This window comes from Nyctereutes procyonoides, unplaced genomic scaffold (genome assembly GCF_905146905.1).
Source record: "Nyctereutes procyonoides isolate TBG_1078 unplaced genomic scaffold, NYPRO_anot_genome, whole genome shotgun sequence".
Lineage (NCBI taxonomy): Eukaryota > Metazoa > Chordata > Mammalia > Carnivora > Canidae > Nyctereutes > Nyctereutes procyonoides.
The window spans coordinates 71,430,674-71,438,588 of NW_026575142.1; the positions used below are offsets into that span (position 1 = coordinate 71,430,674).

Genomic DNA, 7,915 nt, shown 5'->3' on the forward strand with positions numbered 1-7,915 from the left:
CCTTAACAAGCGTGAAGAACTGTTTCTCTGTTTTGTCGTTCAAGTAACTTATTGACCTACACATTGTGGTCTGTATGTGCCTGAGATTTCAAGCAGATTCACAAAACCATGTACAGAAAAAAGGAGAAGGGAAAGAACATTTTACTATGAAAAGAGAATGTTGGCTTCTAATGATTTTCAAGCACCCATAAGATACATGTAAAACTCGTTTTCTGAAAGGTTCAAGGACCCTTAAAAAATGATGGATGAAGGACAAAATGCAAAGACCTAGGAGAATAATTAAAAACCAAGTGATCCAGAAGAGCAGACAAAACAGAATAAAGCAAACAGGAGGCCCCACTAGGGATGCCAGAAGCTGAAAACGTTGGTATAAGCCTAATTTTATACGTTTCTCTTTAGGGCATAAGTCTAGGATGACTAATACAGAACCCACAGGCAGAAATAAGTAGAAACACTAGGCAGGCATGTGTAACAAAGAAAGCGCTTGCCATAGAAGCTAATTTCTTTTTATTCCACCTTCGATGAAAGTGGAGAAAATATTTGTTAATCACAGTACCATTTTTTAAGTAAATGTCAATGGGCTTAATGCTCCCCATCTGTCATGCAGGACTATACATATTCTTGCTCAGTTACCATTTTTCATCTTCTATCAGAGTGAAGGAAAAAAAAAACAGTTTTCGCTAGGTAGTCAGAAAGATAAAATGCTAAGAGATCTAATTTCAAGTGTTGTGATTGCTGTTCTGCCGATAGCAACGGAGTCTGCAGCTCCAGTGGACGTGATGTCTGAGTCTCCCCTTCAGCAGCTAAAGAAGGAGGTGGAGGGAAGCACCCTATGGCTCTGTGCTCCCCTGCAGAGTAAAAGGGGGAAGGGGGCCCTGGTGCTGCTGCAAAGCACCATTAGTTGTGACAAGTTAACTGTCATCTCACTCCTCTAATGAAAAACCTTCAAAGCTTCCCTGTTCCCCTCAGGATTTAGGAAAAATTCTGGAACATGGTTTAGAAAATCCTATTTCCCTACCCTTCTCTCCCAGTCTTTCCATATCCTCACCTCGCATTCTTGAGCTCTGATCACGTGGAACTACTGAGAAATTCTCAGAAAGCACAAATACAATCACCCCCCCACCCCCCTTCTCATCTTCAGACCTCAGGTTGCCCTCTTCTTGCCCAGGGAGCTTCCTACTCATTCTTCAGTCCTCAAGCTAATTCCCACTTTTTCTGAGAAGCAGCCTCCCATGGGGCCCAACCCGAGGCGATGCCCCATGAGCACTCATGATGCTCTGTGTCACCCCTGCCCTGACGTGCGCACGTCCGTTCCAGCCCTACTGCCTTACTTGTCTGTGTCCTCTCCATTATCATGAGGTGGTTTTACATCTTGTTTACCATTGACCCATCAACATCGAGCTCGATGTTTGGTATATGTTAGGCAATCAGAAAGAAAATGTTCAGAGAATATGTTTCATTAAAGAAATGAAGACAATAAGACAATTTTTAGGTAGCAAGAAATAAACTAAAGAATCTCAAATGAAATTTCTGGGTGCTATTTCTCAGTATGTCCAGATATCGTGGCCTCTGAGTCCTGCCTCACTTCTCCACCTCACATATTTTTGCACCAGTTTTTAAAAGGCAATGCTGTGGCCCCTAAAAAAATAAAAATTTGAATTATGTATATATGCAACTTTGGTTAAATCCATCACTTGACACAAATATAAACAGCAAATATTAAGGCAATAACTGCATAAGATACTTTCTGGGAAGATCATGGAAACTTTACAAGACACCTTTATATAACTCTGTTAAAGAGGAAAGAAACGGAATTTAAAAAAATATATATTTTTGACTCACAAAGTGTTAGTTCTGCTTTTAATTTAATACCAGTGTTTGACACAAAGCTTTAAGGTTAAATAACTAAGATACCAAAGAACATGTATTCGACATATTTTCTCTGAGGTAAACCTGGCCCAACTCATTTATAAGTACATTTTCTATCGCGTCCTTGGAGAAGCCGACAGAAGAGAACTCCAACTGAGGCAAGACAGACAAGGAGCCACCATGACAATTCTTATCTTACGCGCTTCCTCAGAAAATTTCTGTGGCTTATTCAAGTTCTTTCACATATAGCAGAAAGTGATTCATTTTTTAAAAGGAATAAACAGCCGTAAAATAAAAGAGCTGGTTATAAGTTTCACCAAATTCAAGATGTGCTACTCTAAAATACTGCTCTTTACATAGGAGGCCGTGGTCCTCATTCCTCCCTTCATCCATTCAGTAGGCACTGACGCAGCACTTCTTGTGCTCCGGGCACTGAGGACTCCAAATAACAAGGCATGTCCTTATCCTAAAAACGTTCAAAGAGTGTCACATTTATTCTGAAAAAAAATAATCACAGTAGGACAGCAGGTACTGAAAGAGGATTATGACTTTAAAATCACCTACATACATATATTTGGGCTTTGACTAACCTACTGTTGTGTATTTTGCTGATATTCATTAATATATACATACTTTCCCTTTGTACCAAGGTCGACATATCTTATTGGCAAAGAACTTATACTGCTTTTTAGTCATGTGTTGCATTGTTTCTCTAAATTTTCTATGACCTACAGTGATAAATACATTTTGCATTGTGTTTCAGTGATACATATACACCTACACACCTAAATATATACCTATAACAAGGTCTCACAAAAATATACCTACCATTACTACATCAATTTATTTTGGTGTTTTATATCTTATAATATCGTATATAGTCCCTTGAATTTAAAAATAAACTGGGGCACCTGGGTGTCACAGTCAGTGAAGTGTCTTGATTTTGGGTCAGGTCATGAGATCAAGCCTCACATCCAGCTCCATGCTCAGTGCAGACTCTGCTTGGGATTCTCTCTCCCTCACCCTCTGACCCCCCACCCCATGCTCTCTCTCTCTCTTTCTCTCTCTCTCTCTAAAATAAATAAATACTTACTTTAAAAAAATAAATAATGACAAAAATACATACTAGTCATAATTCACTAATAAGCAATAACCACGATTTGGAAAAAAAAAAAAAAACCTGTGGGAGTGACATCACCAAGATAGCAAAATAGGTCATTCCTGACTTCATTCCCCCTCACAAGAACAACAATAGTCAAGAAAAAGACACCATAGAGAGAATCCTGGAACATGGGAGCCAGCTGAAGAACACCATCCCCAGCCTGCACCCCACAGCACTATAGAGACCAAGACAGACTGCACTAGAAGGGTAAGAGAAGCAGCTACCTGTTGGCCACATTGCCCCTCCCCAGTCCAGCACAGCACCATGCAGAGAAGACTCCCTTGAGCCTCCCACTCCTCTATCAGAAAAAAAAGAACCCAGGGAGGACAAGCAGCCCCGCCTCACCCAGCATTGTGTGTTGCTTTGTGGGAACCTCTTATCTCACACCCTGGGGAATCCTCAGGACTTGACTACTAGGAATTGGACTGTGACAGGAAAGTGGGGAGGGGCTTGCAACAACCAGCATTTGGATCTTGGCAGACCAAAATCATACCTGCGGTACCCAGGTAGTAATCCCAAGCAGCAGTTTTGCTCACTGACAGAACCAGATCAGGGGCACACTCTAACCTGGGAACTCCCAGGGGTGCAGAAGTGCCTGATTTGGATCCCCAAACAAGGAGTCTTGCCTTAGAGCCCTGTTTGCCAGGCAAGGAATAATGTCACAGCCCCACCCACTGTGGAGATGCCTTCCAGCTCCCTCTGACTAGGAGAACTGGCAACAACTAGAAGCTGTGTGGCCCAGCAGCGCTTGACTCTGGAGAAAGGCAGGCCAAGTTAATAGTTTGTAAAGCAAAGCCGGTGGCCCTGTTGAGCCAGAGAACTTGGAGGTACAGGGCAGCTTGAGTTAAGACAATAAACATTTTTACCAGTTTTAGAGATGCTTCCCCCACTGTGCCCAGGCGAGGAACTTATATCCCCATTCATTGCTGAGTACAGCCCTCAACCCGTCTGAGTAGGGAACCTAACCAGAACACACAGGACACTCCACAGCCCATCTGACAAGCCTGTTTACAAAAATAGCACAGCAAATGGCTTCTCCCGTCTGCAGAGCAAAACCAATGATTTCATCTGACCAGAGAATTCAGTGCACACTCTGGCCTGATAAAATCTCAAATAAGCTGTACAGACCCTGGGTCCTGTCATGCTGCCCTTCCAGGGCAGGCAAGTTAATAAATAGCACAATATCCTACCGAATATAGTGCCCATTCATGACCTCTAGTAAGTCCAATCAGAGAATCCAGACAACCGTGAGCCCATCTTACAGTACCACTTGGATAGGAAGCCAAACCAGCAGCCCTATCCAATTGTTATCAGCCAGTGGCACACCTTCCCCCTCCCAATGTCAGAGTTCACACAGTTCCTTGCCCCAAAATAGACTGTAATAGCAGGTCCCACCTGCCCAAGGACATTACCAGCAGACACAACCAGAAACCCAAACTGAGCTGGCTAATGAAGAATGGTCTCTGCAAAAGCAAACCTGTAAAGTCTAGAAAAAGAAGCCTGATTACTCAAATGCACAGTTACCAACATAAAGAATCAAAGATCACAAAAGCAATCAGGTAAATATGACACGGCCAAAGGAAACTAATACAAGTCCAATATCTGACCCAAAGAAATGGAGATCTATAAGCTGTCAGACAAAGAATTCAGAAGTATCCTCTTAAGAAAGTTTAGTGACAACTAAAAAAAAAAAAAAGACAACTAAGCAGAATCATGAAAACAATGCATTAACAGAATGAGATGTTAAACAAAGAAATGGCAAACATCAAAAACAATGGAAAACCTACAGGTGAAAAACACAATCAACCGAACTGAAGCACCTAATAGACAGTTTCAAAGGAGATACAACCATGCAGAAGAAAGAATCATTGACCTAGAGGATAATAGTCAGAGGAGGGAAGAAAAAAAAGGAGGAAAACAAGTAAAGAAAGCCTATGGGAATTAGAGGTCACAATGAAAAAGAAGTGATATTTGCATGGGAATTCCAGAAAAGAAATAGAAGGGGACAGATATATTTAAAGTAATGATGGCTGAAAACTTCTCAAACCTGGGGGAAAAGAAGGGGATATAGATCTGTGAATCCCAAAGGATCTCAAAGATGTTGAACCTAAATAGGGCTACACTGACAATAATTAAATTGTCAAAAGTTTAAGACAAAGAATTTTTAAGACTAGCAACAGAAAGGAAAGAAGTTACAGACAAGGTAACACCCATAATACTTCTGGTAGATTTCTCAACAAAAACTTCAGGCCAGGAGAAAATAAGATGACATACTTAAAATATTGAAAGAAAATAACTGTTAACTAAGATTTCTACACCCAGCAAATCAGTCCTTCAGAAACAAAGGTGTAATACTTAAACAAAGGCTAAGACAGTTCATTAACACCATACTTGCCTTACAAGAAATGCTACAGGGGGTTCTTTAAGTGGAAGTAAAAAAAAAAAATGCTAATTAGCATGGTAAATGTTATAAAGTAGCATAAATCTCACTTGTAATAGTAAATATATAGTCACAGTTAGATTCTGCAATATGGTAATGGTATTGCATAGTTTACTTGTAACTCTAGTTTAAAAGGTAAAAAAAAAAAAAGAGTGCAGCAAAAAGTAACCATGACTATAAAAATCTGTTATCAGTTACACAATACAGAAAACATGTAAATTGTAATAACAATAATCTAAAACATATAGTGGAGGAGAAATAAAAATGTAAACTTTATGAATTTTATTAAAGTTATGTAGTTATAAGTTTAAAATAAGATGTTATAAGTTTAAAATATGTCATGTAAGCCTCATGGTAACCCCAAGGGAAAATATTGTAGTAACTATGCAAAGGAACATAATAAGGATAAGAAACAAGTAAAAGACTGTAAATGAGTGTATTATTAGAGAATAAAACTAGATCTATGTCTTATACCATTCACAAAAATTAACTTTAAACTGATTAAAAGCTTAAATGAGACCTGAAATCATTAAACTCCTAAAAGAGAACATAGAAATAAAACTCCTTGACATGGCTCTCAGTAAGGACTTTTTTTAATATGACATCTAAAGCACAAGCAACAAAAGAAAAAACCAAGTAGGACTATATCAAACTAAAAAGTTTCTGCACAGCAACAGAAACCATCAACAAAGTGAAGACATCCTAAACGTCCATCAATGGATGAATGGATTAAGAGGTTGTGGCATATATATGCAACAGAATATGACTCAGTCATAAAAACAGGAAAAAAATCCTATCAGTGAAAAAAGAGAAAGGCAAATACCATACGATTTCACTTGGATGTGAAATCTAAAACCAGACAAATTCAAAGAAAAAGAGATCAGACTTGTGGTCACCAAACATAGAGGGTAGGGGGAGGGGGAATTGGAAGAAGATGGTCAAAAAGTACAAACTTACAGTTATAAGATAAACAGTTACCGGGGATGTAACGTCCGCCATGATGACCGCGGTTAACAGTGCTATGGGATATACAGGAGAGTTGTTGAGAGGGTAGATCCTAAGAGTTCTCATCACAAGGAGATTTTTTTTCCTTCGGTTTTTCTTTTCTTCTTCTTTCTCTTTTTACTGTATCTGAATGAGAAGATGGATCTTAGCTGAACCTATAGGTGTAATCATTCCTCCATCATGCTATATACCTTAAATGTACGTAGTGATACATGTCAATTTTTTCTCAATGGAACTGGCTAAGGAAAGACCTGCAAAGTGTTAGAAGAACATGTGATGATACGTGGTGAATAATCACATGGCTGAAGGTAGTATATAGCATAAGGATGACAGTCCAGGACCTGCAATGACACAGATTTAAATTTAAATCCAGGCCCCACCAATCACTGGCTGTATAACCCTGAGCAAGTTACTCAACATTTTTAAGCCCTCAGTGTCTTCATATTGAAAATGGTGAAAATAATAGTACCTCCCTATTGATAGAGAAGAGATGATGCATATCAAATCATTTACTATATTGCAAAGCAGATAATGAGTACTCAGCAAATGTTAAATTCTAAAAATCTATCCAAAGAAATAAAAACAAGACTTGAGAGGGACATTAAAAGAATTTGACTTTGGCCAATTTCAATGAGATATTGCGGGGGTGGGGTAGACTTCAAGTGGGGATTTCACAAACTATCTAAGCAAACATGTATTTCATGGACTGGGGAGATATTGGAGTATGTTACCAAGGTGGTCCCTTTCCTGTTGAGTTGCAGAAGAGAATTGCATTCCATTTATTTAATGTGGTTTCTTAAATATGGTCAAAAAGAGGAATATCGAGGGACAAATGGAAGAGAGAACATTTTTGAGGTTTCTCCAAGTCTCACGATAAGGATGCGGTTTGACAACTCGACAATGGGCACCCGGACAAAACACCTCCCAGGACTGCACCCGCAGAGCTGCACCATGCCCTGAAACCTATAGCCTGACCCCAGGGGTAAATCATACGGCATCACAGGAGCATTTTGCCCAGATTATGGGTACTACTTACTCCGCCATCTGCAATAACTTGGCTTCGTAGACTCACCCAAAACATCATGTAAAGCATCCTCTTTACCATGACCCCTTAGTTTGAGACCTACCGAACAGGTGGGGCTTTTAGGCAGAGCGCGTGTAAGAGATTCACTCTCAACTTTCCCAAGGAAGCCAGGCCATTCACCTCATCTCAACATCTCCCTCACCCAAAAGGGCTCTACTAACCCTAGAATCATCTGGTGTAGGGACAAGGTCCACAGGACTGAGAGATTCGACTTCCATAGGACATTTTTTATGCAGTCCCCCTGCAAATCGACTGGATAATCCCATGCTCTCAAAGCAGAGGGGGTGCAGATGAGGCACAGCTGTAGCTTGCATCCCCCAAATCCTAAGGCAGCTGAGTGGTGAGGGAATGAAAC

At 40.0% G+C, this 7,915-nt stretch overlaps 1 pseudogene; it reads right to left on the reverse strand.

Annotated features, from left to right (window-relative positions):
* LOC129498484 (cytochrome c oxidase subunit NDUFA4-like) overlaps positions 1-6,470 on the reverse strand; it is a 48,701-nt pseudogene extending 42,231 nt beyond the window's left edge.
* Positions 6,471-7,915: the final 1,445 nt, after the last annotated feature.